Genomic DNA, 18,026 nt, shown 5'->3' with positions numbered 1-18,026 from the left:
CTGCCACTTTTCGACCATTCTCTATTCTTCATACAGGCTACCGGCTTTCTCATGTCATCCTGGAATATTACTGGTAACCCCTTCTTGATACAGTTAACTATACCAGTGATTATCAAACTATCGAACTATCAAACTGGCCCTGGGGAAGGGCCAGTCTTTTTTTTTTTTTTTTTTTTTCCTTCCCGATCTATTTCAGGTCAATAAATACAATAAAAATTAAATTACAGACAATGAAATAAAATGGGCATAAAACATAAGTTCAATTTTTTATTATTATTAGATTTAATGGATATTTAAAACAAGGCTATCACTTTGCTAAGAAAGTGTGTAAATGGCTACCCTCAATTTCTGCTCTTACCTCACTATGGATGAGTAACAAGTTATGGACCACGTTAGGAGGAACACTTTGTCACATAACCTCAGATTGTTCTTCCTCATCCTTTAAAGACTTTACCCACTGGTTCACTGTTATTTTCTCCAAAATTGCTTCTGTCATGATTCTTGGTGATTTTAATATCCATTTGGGTGATTTTTCCCAATAACCTGGACTCTCAGATATTTGACTTTTAATAATCCTGTTCTTGATCTTCGTGAGACTTCCAAGTCTGTGGACGTACTCTAAAACTTGTCATTACCAATCTAATTATCCCATTCTCTGACTACTGGGAAAGTCTAGGCAAACCAGGATGAGTTGATTATCTTACCTCACTGCCACATTTGCCTCATCTACAGTGAGGTAAGAGCAGAAACTGGAAGTAACCATTTACTTACATGCTTTTTTTTTTTTTTTTTAGCAAATCGATATGTTTGTTTTTCATATTCATTAAATCTAATAATAATAATAAATTGAATTTATGTTTTATGCTCTTTTTCAGGTCACTCACTCCCTTTACTACCTTTACAAAAACAAATTTTTCGACCCTACTGAGATCTTCAATCCATTAATTCCACCACATTTGAAATTTTCGTTACATTTTATTTTTACTATGAAATATAGAGAATCAAGTTCTCAATTCTGAAAATAAAACTTGAATTTTTTTTTAAATTTTTTTTTTAACGTTTATTTATTTTTGGGACAGAGAGAGACAGAGCATGAACGGGGGAGGGGCAGAGAGAGAGGGAGACACAGAATCGGAAGCAGGCTCCAGGCTCTGAGCCATCAGCCCAGAGCCCGATGCGGGGCTCAAACTCACGGACCGTGAGATCGTGACCTGAGCCGAAGTCGGATGCTTAACGGACTGAGCCACCCAGGCACCCCAAAACTTGAATTTTTAAAACAAAATCTACTATCAGTTTTGAGATGATTCTATCGTTACAAAAGTGAAACTTTCTGCCTGTGACACACTCTATTCTCCACTTATTTCAGTTTTACAAATTCTTGATATACTACATATTTGTTTAGTTATTTTGATTGACTGACTTTGTCCACTAGAGTGTGACATCAGTGAAGGCAAGTATTTTTGTGTTTTGTTCACTGTTGTATATACAGCACCTAAAATTATGTGTCTGACACAAAATAATCCTTTAATAATATTTAATCTTTACATTCATTCACCCATTTGCCTAAACAAATTTATATGCAAAGAATTCTAACAGAAGTCTGTTTTTAAAAACAGAATCTGCTTTTAAAGACTTCATATATTTGGCTGACAACTGTTTAAGCAAACAATTATAATGCAAAGTGTAATATGAAATAGGTTTATACACAGTGATTTATGGGGACGCTGAGCAAATGTATACAATTCAGTCTGGGGCTAGAGTAGCTTTGAGGAAGTCATGCTGCTTACTCCAGAGGGGGTGATCAGAGCTATTCAAGGGAAGGGAGAGATGACTGAGGGTGTGTTCTAGGAAAGTTCAAAGTACAGAGGCAGAAACATTAGGGAGCCTGACTGGGTGTTTATGGGCTATGAAATGTGAATTAGGGAGAGGCAGAAATGAGGATTGGAGGACATTGGTGCAAGTTTAAGAAACCTAGACTTTTTTCCTTCTCTTTTATGTTTGTTACAGGAAATCACTGAGGAGTTTTACATATGGAAGTGAAATATACAGATTCATACTAAGATTTCATCCTTAGTAAAGGATGAAACTGAGCATGTTGTAGCCTAGGGAATACACGATAACAAGTTTGAAACTGGGCATGATTTATAGCAATAGAGAAGATAGAATAGATTTGAATGTTCTTGGTATTTAGGAAGCATTAACGAGAGCACTGACAGATGCCCAGATTTGGGAAAAAAGGGTAAAGAGTGAAGTTAATGATGACCATTAGCTAAAAGCAATCAGTCCTGTGACCAGGTCAAATTAAAAATTAACCAAAAAGCAGCTTTCCTGTATAGAAACAAAATCCTTTCCAAATGAGAAGAAAGTACAAAACACCTAGGAAGAACCTAGCAGGAAATTTGCAGGATATATGTAAACACAATTTCAATTTGTATTAAGACATGAAAGAGGGGCCCCTGGGTGGTTCAGTCAGTTAAGTGTCCAACTCTTGATTTCAGCTCAGATCATGATCTCATGGTTTGTGGGATCGAGCCCCCAATCAGGCTCCGGGCTGACAGCATGGAGCCTGCTTGGGATTCTCTCTCTCCCTCCCTCTGCCCCTCCCCAACCCAAGCGTACATGTGCACGTGCTTGCACGCACGCTCTCCCTCTCTCTCTTAAAGTAAATAAATAAACATTAAAAAAAGACACAAAAAAACTTTAATAACCAGTGATGCCTTGTGCTTGCATAGAAATAGTGACATTAATTCATTGTAAATTCAAATATAAATTAAATATATCTAAATCAATTACTATTATGATTCTCATCTCTTTCCCCCCTTTCCTCATTCTACTTCTTGATTTTAATCTTAAAGGAAAAACTTGATAAAATTTATGTGTATAAATTAATGTGTAAGCATAAGAAGAAAAAGTCAAAGAAGATTTTTTAATGGTAGAGAACTATTCTTGTTAAGTATATACTAAGCTATGCTAATTAAACCATGAAATAATAGCTTAGGGGTTGACAAATCAATGGAATAGAAAAGAGGACAAAAATAGAACCATGTGTATGGGATATTTAGTACATGATAAATATAGGTTTTCAAAACCCAGTGATGGAAAAACACATTACTCAATAAATTGGATTAAGGTAACCAGTTATATTTCGAGGAAAAAGAACTGGGCTCTTACTTTCCTGAACAAAACAAATTCCAAATGATTCACTGTCAACAAAATTTAAAAACTAAACAACAGGTGCGCCCGGGTGGCTCAGTCGGTTGAGTGTCCGACTTCAGCTCAGGTCACGATCTCGCGGTCCGTGAGTTCGAGCCCCGCATCAGGCTCTGGGCTGATGCCTCAGAGCCTGGAGCCTGTTTTGGATTCTGTGTCTCCCTCTCTCTCTGCCCCTCCCCCGTTCATGCTCTGTCTCTCTCTGTCTCAAAAATAAATAAATGTTAAAAAAAAATTAAAAAAAATAAAAAATTTAAAAAAATAAAAACTAAACAATAAACTCTGAAAAATGTAGTACATATGGCAAAATTTCCTTAATCTATAAATAAGTATTAATGATTTATTTTTTTAAAAAAAAGCAACTGCATAAAATGGTCAAAAGATTTGAACAGTCAGTTCTCTCTCTTTGCTTTACACACACTTATATAAATGACTAATAATATACATAATAGCTTATCTCAATTATAATATGCCAATTAAAACAAAATTTAGCTGTTTTTTTTGCCAACTAGACTAGCAAATATCGTAAACATTTATAAAATTCCATGTTATTGAAAGCACGAGGAAATTTGTACTATCATCCCCCTTTGCCAGAAGTTTACAGATGCTTTATACTGATTTTTGCAGGTAAAGTGCAAAATTTCAAACTATAAAATATATATGTCATTTGGAATTTAGTCTGTGATAAGATTTACTCACACAAGTGCTCCTTAAATGTTCACCACAATAAAAAAGGGTACTGAATTGCGTGCATAGATGGGCTACATACTTCCAGTGCAACACTATGGAGCTATTAATGAAGAGTGAGTTACAGCTATGAGTTTTGTTATAGGAAGATTATGCATAATCATATATATACATATATATATATATATACATATATATATATATATATATACACACACTTATTTTATTTATTTTTGAGAGAGAGAGTACAAGCAGGGAAGGGACAGAGAGAGAGGGGGACAGAGGATTCAAAGCAGGCTCTGCGCTCATAGCAGTGAGCCAGAAGTGGGACTCAAACTCATGAACCATGAGATCATGACCTGTGACAAAGTGAGATGCTTAACTGACTGAGCAACCCAGATGTCCCATGCATAATTATATTTTTAAGAGAAAGAAACAAGTTAGGATCAGTATATGTCATCTGATTACGTTAAAACATATGCACATGCCTTTTTTCTTTGCATATGCATGCGAATATGTGCTGGAAAAATACACCCCAACTTGCTAACAATAGTTACAGCTAAGGAAAGAAACGAAGACAGCCATGAGTAGAGGAAGGAGATTTTCATTTTTTGTTTTGAACACTTCAAGATCTTCTGCAATGTTCTATAATGGCCACATATTACTTTTAAATAAAGACTACCTTGTGGTGAATTAAATGCTGCAATGTTTCACAGTTACTGCATTTACTAGCAATATCAAATTTGGAATAAAATTAGATACATTCCCTCCCCAGTAAAGAATATGTTTCAGTAGACAACTGAGCAGACATGTTGCGCAGGCATAGATAAACAGGACCGAGTAAGACAAATATTAACATGGCCTATCCATATGATTGCACAAATATTACCCCCACCCTGCCTCCGCCCCCCCCCCCCCCCCCACCCCGGCCATATGACTGACCTGCAGACAAAAAAACTTGTGTCAGGAATTTTTCTGAAGGCGGTGTTAAGTGATTAACATAACCTGATGTTGAATATTTACAGAAAAATCCTTTTACATTCTTGCTCTGGTTTCTTGTTCACCAGGCAAACTTCTTATAAGTCTGCCTCCCAAGTACTTCTGCTTGTGTTGTAAATTAATAAATTGATATTCTCATTTATACTTCAGGCTCTGTGAACTTGATTAATGTGAGTCTCAACCTCAGCAATTGACCCACTTTTGGAATGCTGACAAAATCAAATTTCTGAGCATGTGGAACCAATCTTAGGCCCTAGACTCTGGTATCATCTCTCCAAGTCAAGTGCTAACTTTGGAAACCTTACATTGAAATAAAACAGACTTCTGCTGAAAATAGTTCTTCTAACTAAAATGTTCCATTTCTATCAAATTTTACCCATTATTAAAAGCTTGATCCAAATCTTACCTCCTACATAAAAACTTTCATCATTATAACAGGTAACTTGCTTCTTCTAAATGTTTGTAGAACTTGTTTCTCTCATACTCATTGGGCATTTATCACACATTAATTGCACTTTTGTTCATTGACACTGATTATATCCTGCACAAAACTGAGCTACTGGTATATTTTCTATTATCAATGTTACCTGGCATAATCCCTTACACTCAATGTTTCAAATTTGGAATATATTTGTTGATTCCAACTTTCTCAACTGCCCTCTTCTGCTTCAGTGTCTCCTTCTCTGAATTTATTTCCTAGATCACCATTTAAACAAATGCCTTATTATGTTTCTTAAATTTTATTTTATATTATTAATTTGCATTGTGACTATCTCTTCTTTAGCTCACATGTTTGTTGGTGTTGGCAAACATTTATTAGTACACGTGAAAGAAATGCTTACTGAATGAATCTACATGTGTACGCTCCTTAACCTAACCCTAATGCATTGTGCTGTTAATAAAGTAGATTCCCTCTATATGCGTATTAAATAAATACATACCCATACAGAATTATAGGAGCTCCTAACAGGAGTTCTATGAATTAAAATGATTCAGGAATTGTTTTAGACAATTATTTTTACATTTACCTTGAAGACAAACAGAAAAATGCAAGCCTTATTTAGAGTTAGGTTCACTTTAAAGAGTGGTACCAAGTAGATGATAAGTTAGCAAAGAGGCCTTCACCCACCAGCTATGCAATAATTGCTTTACTTTTGTGCTCTCTTTCTGCTTCCAGAGCGAAGCAAAATGTTCTGAGTTGATATATTATTTTCATATGTTTGAAAGGCTGCATTAGCTTTTGTTAATTAACTTAATTGCTGTGACTCAAGCAACCCTGGCTTGCCTGAAACATTAGTCAAGTCTGGAATAAAGCAGGGGATGCCTTATGGAAATAATACCTCCTGTAGACTCTGTCTGGTGTTCTCACTTTATTAGTATTTGGTCACCTTGCTTTATGGAGTTTAGCTATCAATGACTACATATTATACAGGTTATAAAAGTAGAAAAGTGATGCACTGAACCTGAATAAATAAATAAAACATTTTTATGGCAAGTGTAGATTAGTTATTTCCAAAATTCCATTTAGGAAATTAGTTCTCATATTCATTGCAACTTACCTGGAGGGTATTAATTATCAGAGCTAGAATGAATCTATAAAAGTTACATTTCCTGTTTATATTTGCATATATGATCTCGGCATCTATCCCTCATTTGGGCTATAAAGTCAATTTGTCTCTCCAGAAAGATTCTTCTATTTCTCAAGTTCAAAAATTGGGTACTGTCTTATCTTATTCTTCGGCATTTCTGTCATCATTTTTTTTTCTTTTTAAGGACTTTCCAAACCATTCAGAAATAGTGGCCAAACTTTGAACAATCTATCCTGATACTGCTATAGCAACTTGTCCTCCCACAAGTCAACATGACAAAGAGTTGAGAGGCAGATGGCCATCTGATCTTCCTCAGAGAGGAAGGTTAAGGTGAATGAATTTCACAATATGTGGGATACCAATGTAGTGGTGTCCCCCTTGCCTCCCTAATGGCAGCCTGTTACATAAGGCTTTGGGGAAGACAGAAGTGGCTGAAAGAAAAAGGCGGGTAGTGAAGTAAGAGGAGAAAACTATGATAAATAGACAATGGATTCTGGAGCAGTGTATACCATTCAAAGTGGAATTACTGACCCCAAACAAGAGTGCAAACACATTTTCACTCCTCCTCTCTTCTGTATCTACACAGATGTCAGAATGGTGAACTTTACCTAAGGTAGTCTCAGGGAGAGGGAGAAATGAATAAGAAGTGAATAGTAAGGGAAAGGAAATCTGCAAAATAAGAAAGGAAATCTGCAAAAATATCTCTGATTTTTTTGGCTTTGGAGAAAGCAGCTAATTTGAAAGCCACAGAGTTATTAAAAGGATAGAAGATTTGTCCAAAATTTGATTTTGTCAAAGATTTTGGGTTTGGCTGAGTAGGAAAGATTTTCTCATGAAAAAAAATTTACAGTCCAAGTTGTAAAGGGAAGTAGAAAGTCATAAGTTGTTTCTGGTTTTAGGGCTACCACCTAAGAATGGGTGTGACACCACATCGAAGAGTTTGCTATTCACATCTTACATATTTACTAACATATATGAGCATCTGGGATGATTTGAAGATTCCTGGCTTCTAGGATTTAAAAAGAAATCTCTTCCACATAAACCCACACCGGTAGGCAAGGCTGTGTACACAGACCATGCCCTGGGCCTCCACTGTTACATCCTTTCTTCACCTACCGGATGTTCTTAAATGTTCTGTAATTCCCACCCTCTCCACTCCCTCCCTCCGACCAACAGATTTGATCCAGACCTAACAATCTGTTTATCTCACCTCGGGCCAGGGCGGTAGTGGTCTCAGGCTTGCAGGCTGTGTGCTGGGTCCATTATAGCTTAGCTGAGTGTGAGCCATTGAGCGTTGGTACAAGAAACTCAAACACATCCATTTTCTTTCTACATGTCCCTGTGTAAGCATTGGCAGATAGCATAAGTTAATGATTCTAATCCTGCCAAATGAATGAAAGACTACCTGTAAATAAATATTTGAAACTCAGAATGGGTGCCTCAAGTTGTACCAAATAATTTGACTTAGCCTCCCCAGTGAAAGGAATACAGTAGGCCAGTGGCTTGGTTTCATCACAAAGTCAGTATTGATACCTTACAGTTCTTTTTAACTTTTCTCATTTCTGTTTCTTACTTCCAATCTGTCTCCATGTCCCATAAATTCTACCTTCTAAATACTTATATTTATTCATACCTTTAGAATTCTACCACTAGAGATTCATTTCAAATCCTCATCGTTTCTTACATGATTTACTATATTCATCTACCAGAGTATTTTGTTTACTATCCAATCTTTGTTTACCATCAGTCTCTGACACTTCTCAATAAGCTTTGTGAGAGAGAGGAAAGGGGGGACTGGGAGCCATGGGCAGAAAGAGAATGAATGTTTGTTTTGTTCTTTACTTACCTCCATCATGTGCTACATTGTTCGACATGCAGTAAGTAAGCAAAACATATATTTGAAGAAGAAGCATATGACTGACTGAATGAATGAAGGGTTGCATGCATCACGGAAAAAATGTGTTCAGCTTACCATCCTGTAAGCTATAGACATAACGACCCCTCAGAATGTAAATCTAAACATTTCACTTCCATCTTTGATTTTTATTTTTTACTCTTTGCCTTAAATATGAAGCCTACCTGATGTGGGATTTAAGAACGTCTTTTATGCCAATTTTTACCATTCTTTCACATACCTGGTGTACAGCTCACCCTCAACCATTTGACTGTTTGCCCTTCTCTGAAAACACTATTTTGTTTCTCATTTCTGTATCTTCAAGCACAATATTCTTTTTGTTCAGATTCATCCACAGCAATCTTTAGACACTTACTTCAAGAAGGAAGTTGAACACACTGTTTATCTCAGGCCTACTAAGTCTACTGTGATTTTTGGTTCAATATTGCCCAGCCATTTTGGAAGGTGAGCCCCTCCAAGGTAAGGATAGAGTCTTTGTGTGCCCAGGGTTTTATACACTTCCCTGCTTTTAACTGTCATCTAATATATATTTAGTGAATGGGGGGGAAATGAATGAACTATGACACACACAACAAAAGGTGCACTGGTGCATTCAGGCTCTTGGACAAGGTTCAGTTTGGGGTGGACATCCATCATTGGATGGAAGGTATTCTCTTTTCTTTCTGATACCCAGTTATTTAAGTAAGGAAGCTGAGAGCTAAGACTTAAGGAAGTTGAAACTTAATATTTGAACCTTGATTTAGATTGGTAAATAAAAATTATAGGTTTCTCCAAAGTTTGGGATAATGTGGTCACATTTTTTCCCTCAGAAAATAGTATTTACTGCACTCCCTTGTATGTATTTGATTTTTGCATATATTATTCAAAAGTTCTGACAGTTTTAGATGCATATTCAAATTACAAACTAATAATCTGGCTCTACAAGGGTGTAGAACATTTTGACAATTGTAGTGTTTTCTCCTTACAATTATATGAAATTTGATCAGTTAATTAACTTCTCAGACCCTCAGTTTCCTTGAATGTGAACCAGTAATAATAACATCTAATTCACAAAGTCAGTGATGATGATGGTGGTGGTGGTGGTGGAGATGATGATGTTAATGTCAATTATTTAACAATTACCATGTGCAAGTTTCTATGATAAGCACTTTTGTGACCTATTTAATTCCCAAAACACCTGAATGAAATATTGTCTTCCTTATGTGAGTATAAAAAGATGATTGCCTCAGATTTTATAGTAAGCAAGTGATGGGATTAGTATACAGGTGAGTCAGGTTCCAAAGTTATGTCCTTAACTACTACATTATAGCAAAACTTCTATGACAAAACCTTCCATGCACAATATACCTAATTTCTAGGTAATTGTGCATATTGGGAAGAAAGTATTGATTTTTAAATAGAAGTCCCTCCTGAGAAGCTAATAAATATGATTCATGAATGGATTGTATAACTGCTTTTATCTCTTCTCCTTGAAGAGGGTTATTATACTGATTTCTTTCTTAATTTACTATGGGGAACTAATATTCTATTATTTATTCAGTTCAGATACCACAATAATGTAATACCATAAAAATAAATTGAAGTATTCTGAGTAGAAAGCAAGTAATTAACATTACTTCAGCTGTGTTCCACAGAGTGAAGGAGTGTTTCATGACTTAAAAGCTCGTTTGGTTTTTAAACATATTCATCTTCTGAAATGTAGTCGTATTATTAACAACTTTCTCTGCTTTTGTTATTTCTTGAAGCACTTTTAAACTGGTTATTTTTCTACCCATGATAAGGGAAATAGTTATGTAATGTTATTCAAGAATAGGCCTAATATCTCCTTAAGATCTCCCTGAGGTACAAACTTTATCATTTGCAATTTCTTTCAGTTGGATTACTGTTTGTGAATCATCAGCATTAGCATCATCATCATCATCATCATCATCATCCATCTACCTTGTAATGGGTTTTCATTTTTTTGAAATTGTGTGGATTCCAATTTAGTAGTTGACCCCATATTCCTGAACAAGGAGCTGTGGACAAAACATGCTGCTTCATAATGCAGAATAATGCCTACTCTGTATTTTCTTGAGTCTAAGAGATGGTGTGGGGAAGGAAGTGAAGGGACTAAATGAGAAAGGAAAAGGAGAAGAAGGAAAAGGTAGGAGGAAGTTCTAAACTATGTCAGAAATGCTAATTCCAAACACACGGACATTCTCTACTTTACTATACAACCTAAATCTTGTCCACTTTTTTTTAAAGGTAAAGTCTACTGAGTATTTCATTTTGCTGTTTTGCGATTAGTGTGTCAATCAAACCAAATGAAACTGAGAAATAATGAAAACTGTATTCATAATTCCACTTAAGAACAAAAACATTAAAATTATAGTGAATCTTACTATCTCTCCACAATCACATCGGAGCTAATTACACCTGTATATCAGTCAGGATAGGCTAGATAACAAACTATCTCCCAAACCATAGTCATGCAAAATAGCAACAGTTTATTTCTCAACTCATGGTAAAAGTCCATATAGGCAGACACTCAGGGGCGGAGGCACCATTTTGAACTTCAATACCTCCATGCTAGTAAGAAAAGTGAGATTTCTGGGGAGTCTCACACTAACAACTAAACGCATTACCTGAGTAGAAATATGACTTCCAACTAACATATTATTGGCTGGAATAAATCACCTGGTTCCCAGTAACCCAAAGGCATGAGAAAGTGTAGAGCTACCATGTGCTTAGAAGGCACAGGAACCAGAAATACTGGTGAACAGCAATAATGACCACTTTATCCTGATGTTACTGTTTATCTTTTTAATGCATACATGCATGTGTATTTATCCCCTTTTCCAAATATATTATATGGTTTATAAATTATTAACACTTTATAGAAATTATACTTTACTATTATTCTTCCTGAGACTTGTTTTTCTTTTTGATAATATTTATATTTATGGCATTATCCAAAATGATACATGTCGATTTGTTCATTTTGGTTGCTGCAAATTATTTCATTGTCTAAATCACATTTTTATTTGTCCAGTTTTCTATTGATGGATACTTCGGATATTTCCTTTCTCCTTGGTCCTTCGCTGCATGCATATAAAGTTAGAATCACCTCGTTAAATTCTACAAAACAAACTATCAGCATTTTTTAAATGTTTATTTATTTTTGAGAGAGACAGACAGAGAGAGAGAGAGAAAGCTTGAATGGGAGAGGGACAGAGAGAGAGGAAGACACAGAATCTGAAGCAGGTTCCAGGCTCTGAGCTGTCAGCACAGAGCCCGACACCGGGCTCAAACTCAGGAACCGTGAAATCATGACCTGAGCTGAAGTCAGATGTTTAACCAAATGAGCCACCCAGGTGCCCCAACTTCCAGCATTTTTATTGTAATTCAACTGAATTTATAGATTTATTTGGATGAAATAAGTTTCTTAACAATAATGAATTTACTTATCAATAAAAGTAGACATATCTGCTTTTACTTAAAACTTTTTGGAGAATGTGTCTTTTGATTTTACTTAAAAATTTCCTTACACAATAAATATCTTTAAATATCTTTTATTTAATGGTCTTAAATATCTTTTGCTATAATTATTCTCAAGTATATTCTATATGTTATTGCCAGTATTATTTATATTCTGCTTCTGGTTACATTTTCTAATGCTTTGTTATAGATATACAAAAATGATCTTATTTTTTTATATTAACCATATATCCAGGGAGATTGTTGACACGCTTATCAGCTCAAGTAATTCATTTGTAGAGACTTGAATTTCCTACAAAGGTAATCTTACAGGTTTTCAACATGGCATTTCCTTTCTACATTTCTCTCTTTAACACAGTTGTTTTTCTTGTCACACTACATTGCCAAAACCACAAGTACAATATCAGATAGAAGTAATGATAATGGACATTTTAATATTTCTCTAGAACTTTTACTTCTATTGTTTAACCCTTAAATACGATATTTGTTAATAGTTTTTTACAGATATTATATTCCTTATCAGCTTTAGGAAGTTTTTTCTATTTCAAATGCTTTAAGGTTTTTGTTTGTTTTTTATTTTATTTTATTTTATTTTATTTTATTTTATTTTATTTTATTTTATTTTATAATTTGTAGTTTGGGTGCTAAGCTGTTATTAAAACTGTAAGCCTTTAACCTAAATTAAGAATTCTCAGGGAAAACTTTCATTTTTACTCCAAGACTTCATCTCAAAAGATAAAAGTCTCTCTGTATTGAATAGCAAATAAAAAAAATCATTTGTCTTTTATTAGAATATGTAACCTTTTAAAAAAAAAAAAAACATATGTAGCATGGGAATGTAAGCTGGTGCAGCCACTCTGGAAAACAGTATGGAGGTTCCTCAAAAAACTAAAAGCAGAACTACCCTACGATCCAGCAATTGCACTACTAGGCATTTAACCAAGGGATACAGGTGTGCTGTTTCGAAGGGACTCATGCACCTCCATGTTTATAGCAGCACTATCGACAATAGCCAAAGTATGGAAAGAGCCCAAATGTCCATCGACGGATGAATGGATAAAGAAGATGTGATATATATATACAATGGAGTATTACTCAGCAATCAAAAAGAATGAAATCTTGCCATTGGCAACTACGTGGATGGAACTGGAGGGTATTATGCTAAGTGAAATTAGTCAGTAAGAGAAAGACAAAAATCATATGACTTCACTCATATGAAGATTTTAATACACAGATGAACATAAGGGAAGGGAAGCAAAAATTATATAAAACCAGGGAGGGGGACAAAACAGAAGAGACTCATAAATATGGAGAACAAACTGAGGGTTACTGGAGGGGTGTGCGAGGGGGAATGGGCTAAATGGGTAAAGGGCATCAAGGAATCCACTCCTGAAATTATTATTGCACTACATGCTAACTAATTTGGATGTAAATTAAAAAAAAAATGAAAAATAAAATTTAGAAAATTTTAATAAATAAATAAATAAATAAATTAAACCTATGTAGCAAACCGTACATTTACACCTTGCTAAGAAATCACAGAGGCCTAGAAACTTAAAGATGAAAGGGAAGACTTTCATTCCAGAAGCCTCATTGTTTCTCATTTTTTCCTATCCTTTTTTCCTGGCTTTATTGATGTATAACTGACAAATGAAAATTGTATATGTTTAAGGTATACAATGTGATATTTTGATATACACATGCATTGTGAAGTGATTACTACAGTCAAGTTAATTAACATATCCATCACCTCACATAATTAGCATTTGTGTGTGTGGTGGGAAAACTTCCATTCCTTCCACTTCCATAAGCAGATTTTTAAAACTGTTTATTTCTAGTTTACCCTTTTATTGAGATAGTAACCATTTGAGAATACAGGCTTTCTGTGTACAACTCATCCCACTTTCTAAATTGAATTAGCCCCAAACTTGTCTCCTGTCTCTTAATTCATGTTAAAACCAAAGCTCCTTTTTACTGAGATTGGCAAGTAATCAACTGAAATATCATTGCCACTTTGTCATGCTTACTTTCTGCTTGCCTTCCATTTTTTCATTTATCTTTATATAGCTATTGCTTTCTTCTGAGCTCTGACATACCTTTAAAAGGTGACTGATATGTTACATTCATATTTTTCCATGTTTCACAATGGAGTTTAAAAAATGATAGTAAGGTAGTCAATTATTTTTATAAAATAGTCTTTACATAACTTGGATGAGATCAATCATAGTACCAGATAATTTGATTTGGGGATTGATAAGAGAAATGTAGAAGGAAGGGGAGAGAAAGAAAGATATGAGTCAGTTCCTATGCTTTCCATTTCTTGGTATTCATCTATTCACCCATTCCTTCATTCATCATTCAGCAAAACTGAAGCTTGGCCATCAAGTGAGAATTTTTAATAAGAATTCTTAGATGAACTGATACCTGATTTAAAAAAAAAACTGTAGGAGTTAATTAGAAAACTCAATGGAAGAAAACAAGGGCAACAAAGAAAATTATAAATTTAAAAAAAGCATCTTAGAAGTCTGGAGATTTCAAGGCTAACATCTATATAATTATTTTATTTACCTCACAAAACATATCTTCAGTATTTTTAATTTATTGTTTCACTTTATTTCAATTTCAGTAATCATTTATGTTGCTTACCTTATAATACCACTTTAAAAGCTACTGAATATGTCTCCTTCTCATTTCAGATTTACTACCTCAGAGATTTAGTAGGACTGTTTTTTTTTTAAGTATCCTTATTTTTTTGTTCCCAACTACAATTAACAGATTTTTGTCAGTTCACTTCTTCAAAAAGTATTTTTTTCATTAAAATTTTTTAGCGTTTATTTATCTTTGAGAGACAGAGTATGAGCAGGGGAGGGGCAGAGAGAGAGGGAGACACAGAATCTGGAGCAGGCCCCAGGCTCCGAGCTGTCAGCACAGAGCCCGAGGTGGGGATCGAACCGGACCACGAGATCATGACCTGAGCCACAGTCAGACACACAACTGACTGAGTCACCCAGGCGCCCCATACTTCTTAAAAGTATTAAAGGATCAATATAGGTTTTAGAACAAGCACTTGCCTTTCAATTCTCTGACTGAATTTACAATTTGGTTATCTCTATTTGTATGGTTTCTGATATACCTAGATGGGTATGTTTTCCTCAGTGTAAACCTATAGTCAGCCATCCTCACATCAGTCGTACACATGCATGCAGGCTTATATTATGCTAATTTTATCAGGAACTACGTTTGTTCTTCATTTGGTAATAATGTGTCCACCCAAACCAGGGATTTGTTGCAACTCTCAAATGCGAAGCAAATTGGCAGGCTCAGTAAAGGCTTCAAGATTTTGTACTGAATTCATGTCTCAGGGGTTGTACTCTACTTTTGGGCTCCATCTATATAGTAAGGCCCTAAATAATTATTCAAAGAATGTTCCAAGTTTGTTTGGCTTAATCATTATACCAACAGTGTGCAGGAGTTTGGAAAGCAATTTAAAGGTGACAGAAAATGTATTTTCATATTAAAATATTAAAGCCTAAATATTAGTATAAAGCAAACCACAGGAATTACGTTAACAGAGAATGAAGGAAACTTATAAAATTATAATGAAGGGCATAGGAGATGATCTGAATAAATGCAGGGACACATCATGCTCTTGGATGGTATAAACTGATTTTATAAAGATGTCTGTTTTCATAAAATTAATTTGTAAATTTTTCACTGAGATTGTTTTGTGAAATTTGATAAACCTATTATAAAATATACATGGAAGAATAAAGGTACATGAACAACTAACTAAAAATTTAGCAGGAGTGCTTACTAGATGTTGATGCGGAATGGATTCACGGACTCTCCCGGAATTCCCACCTAACACTGACACAAGAAGACACTAGATTCAACACACTTTAAGATGAACTGTATGGACACCTAAGATAAAACTATGAAGTTAAGAAGAGAGAATGTAAAAGAACTTATTTGGGACTCTCACATCTTCTTTCTATTCTCACCCCCTTCTCGTTTTGATTCCAATCCTCTTTCTCTTTCTTCTCCTTTAGCCACTGATTTAAAAAGAGAGGTAAAACATTTGCTAAATCCAGTTGCAAAATGTCAAACTTGCTGCATTTTTGATGGGTCAAACACAGGTATTAAGGTGATCCTGGAGTCAGAAGGAATATATAAATGCCTATGTATTTTGTTTCGTCTTAAAATCTAGAATTTGATTTTTTCTTCTAATTATTACTTGCAGTTTACATTATACAACTAGGCTAGTTGTCTAAAATGAAGTGAAACTAAACCAACCTATTCCCATGAGTTTGAGTACAAATTAAGTGACTCAATCAGGAGAAGAATGAACCAAGTGCCAATATATAAATGATCTTGTGTTTTTTCTGACAGAAGAACACGGTCTCCAGTTGTTTTTCCAGTAGGAGAAAGCTCCTCTTGTTCCCTAAGAGCTGTAGCAGGCTGCAGTCAGAGGGCGTGAACAGAGTGAAGTTAAACTTGTCCTCAAATGAATAAACTTGTGGCCTTGGCCTCATTAGTTGTGTGGAGTGCTCTGAGTTAACAAGTTGTAGCCTAAACAATTCATAATTGTATTCACATACTACAAATACCCTGAGCATCTTTGTGCATAAGGAAATAAATAGTCCTCATCTTTCATGGCTCAATGTCATGTCTAGGAAGGTGCTTACAACTATTCTTTGTGTGGAAGAAAGTCATGGGCTACTGGTCCAAATACCAACCTGCTTTCAGTGTCTTTCTCCCCCTTCAGGACCTTAGCCTTAGTCTACTCGTCTCCTATACTTTTTGGTTACAGAGAGAGCTCAGGCTATTGACTGTCAAAAATTCAGACTCCAACTGAAGTATTTTCCTCATGGTGCAGCTTAAAGCAGTGATGAGTGATGATGGCAGCTTTCCGCTGCAATGGCAACGCAACCCAAGCCAGTACTGAAGCTGCAGTCCACCGGGAACTGCTCGGCGGGCACTTGTGGAGGGATCACAGCCTTCAGTCCTCCGCTGGCGATTGTGCAGGCAGTGCTTCAAGCTCTGCTGTTTAAACCACGTTTTGCATCCTTTGTACACTTCATAAGGCATGGAAGAGAGACTAAGTGCGGAAGAAGCAGTTCTGCCAAGAAATCCTAGGGCTCTGCCTAAGTCATCTAACCTATCTGGGTCTCAGATCCTGTAACTATAAAATTAAAGTGTTGGGCTAAGGGGCGCTCTGGTGGCTCAGTCGGTTAAGCCTGTCTCCGGCTCAGGCCATGATCTCGCGGTTCGTGGGTTTGAGCCCAGCGTGGGGCTCTGTGCTGACAGCTCGGAGCCTGGAGCCTGTTTCGGATTCTGTCTACCTCTCTCTCTCTCTGCCCCTCCCTCGCTTGTGCTCTCTCTCCCTCTCTCAAAAATCAGTAAATAAACTTAAAGAAAAAAATAAAGAAAGCATTGGGCTAAGTGACCTTGAAGTTGCCTTTAAACTCTGAGATTTATGATTTCAAATTCAGGGGAAAATCCCACCAATATCCTTATAAAAGCCAATTTTGCTCAAGATCTCTGTCGAGATCCCTGTCAGAGTTTAGACTGGGGGTGGGGGGTGGGGGAGGGTAAGAAAAGAAAAAAAAAACTTTAAGGAAGAGCCTACTGCAGTGGTTGCTAAGGAAACCGACTGCATAGTGATTCAGGTTATTAATCAGTAATATCTTCCCAAGTAGTTAGCCATGGTGGCAGAAATACCACCATTAAAGCAAAATTCCTTCTGATGGGATTGCATATATAGTGGTTTGTGATTAAAATGTAAATCTCCATAGAAGTACTAATCTATAGTTAGCTATTAACAATTGATTACATCAATTTTCAAGTGTTGGGACAAGCCAGCTACATCTTGAAGTGAACAAAAGAAGGAGGGAAGATCTAGAACATGGTAAATCTGACTGGTGAAGAAATGATCAGATGCAGCTTTGCAGGGAGAACTGTCAGACAGGGGGCAGTTTACATGGATCTTAGGGAATCCAAGGGAAAGAAGCACCATGATGAGGAAAGAAAGATGGATGGTAAAACTCGAAGTCGGAGGGTGCTGAGGTGTATTTGACACTGGGGCCCAGAATCAATATGCCCCATAAATGGGGTAAGTAGATAGAAAGCATAACAAAGTTCATTGT

The 18,026-nt window shown here is 35.8% G+C and overlaps 1 long non-coding RNA gene across 1 annotated transcript in view; it reads right to left on the bottom strand.

Annotated features, from left to right (window-relative positions):
* The window catches only part of LOC122210767, a 41,918-nt gene that overhangs the window by 10,925 nt on the left and 12,967 nt on the right, over positions 1-18,026 (bottom strand). Inside the window, exon 5 of the long non-coding RNA XR_006198237.1 lies at positions 7,696-7,824. This is a non-coding gene — a long non-coding RNA (uncharacterized LOC122210767). The remainder of the gene's footprint in view (positions 1-7,695; positions 7,825-18,026) is intronic.

Source organism: Panthera leo, chromosome A2, assembly GCF_018350215.1.
Source record: "Panthera leo isolate Ple1 chromosome A2, P.leo_Ple1_pat1.1, whole genome shotgun sequence".
Taxonomy (NCBI): Eukaryota; Metazoa; Chordata; class Mammalia; order Carnivora; family Felidae; genus Panthera; species Panthera leo.
The sequence above is the reverse complement of the archived record's forward strand: the minus strand, read 5'-3'. Positions and strand labels throughout refer to the sequence as shown.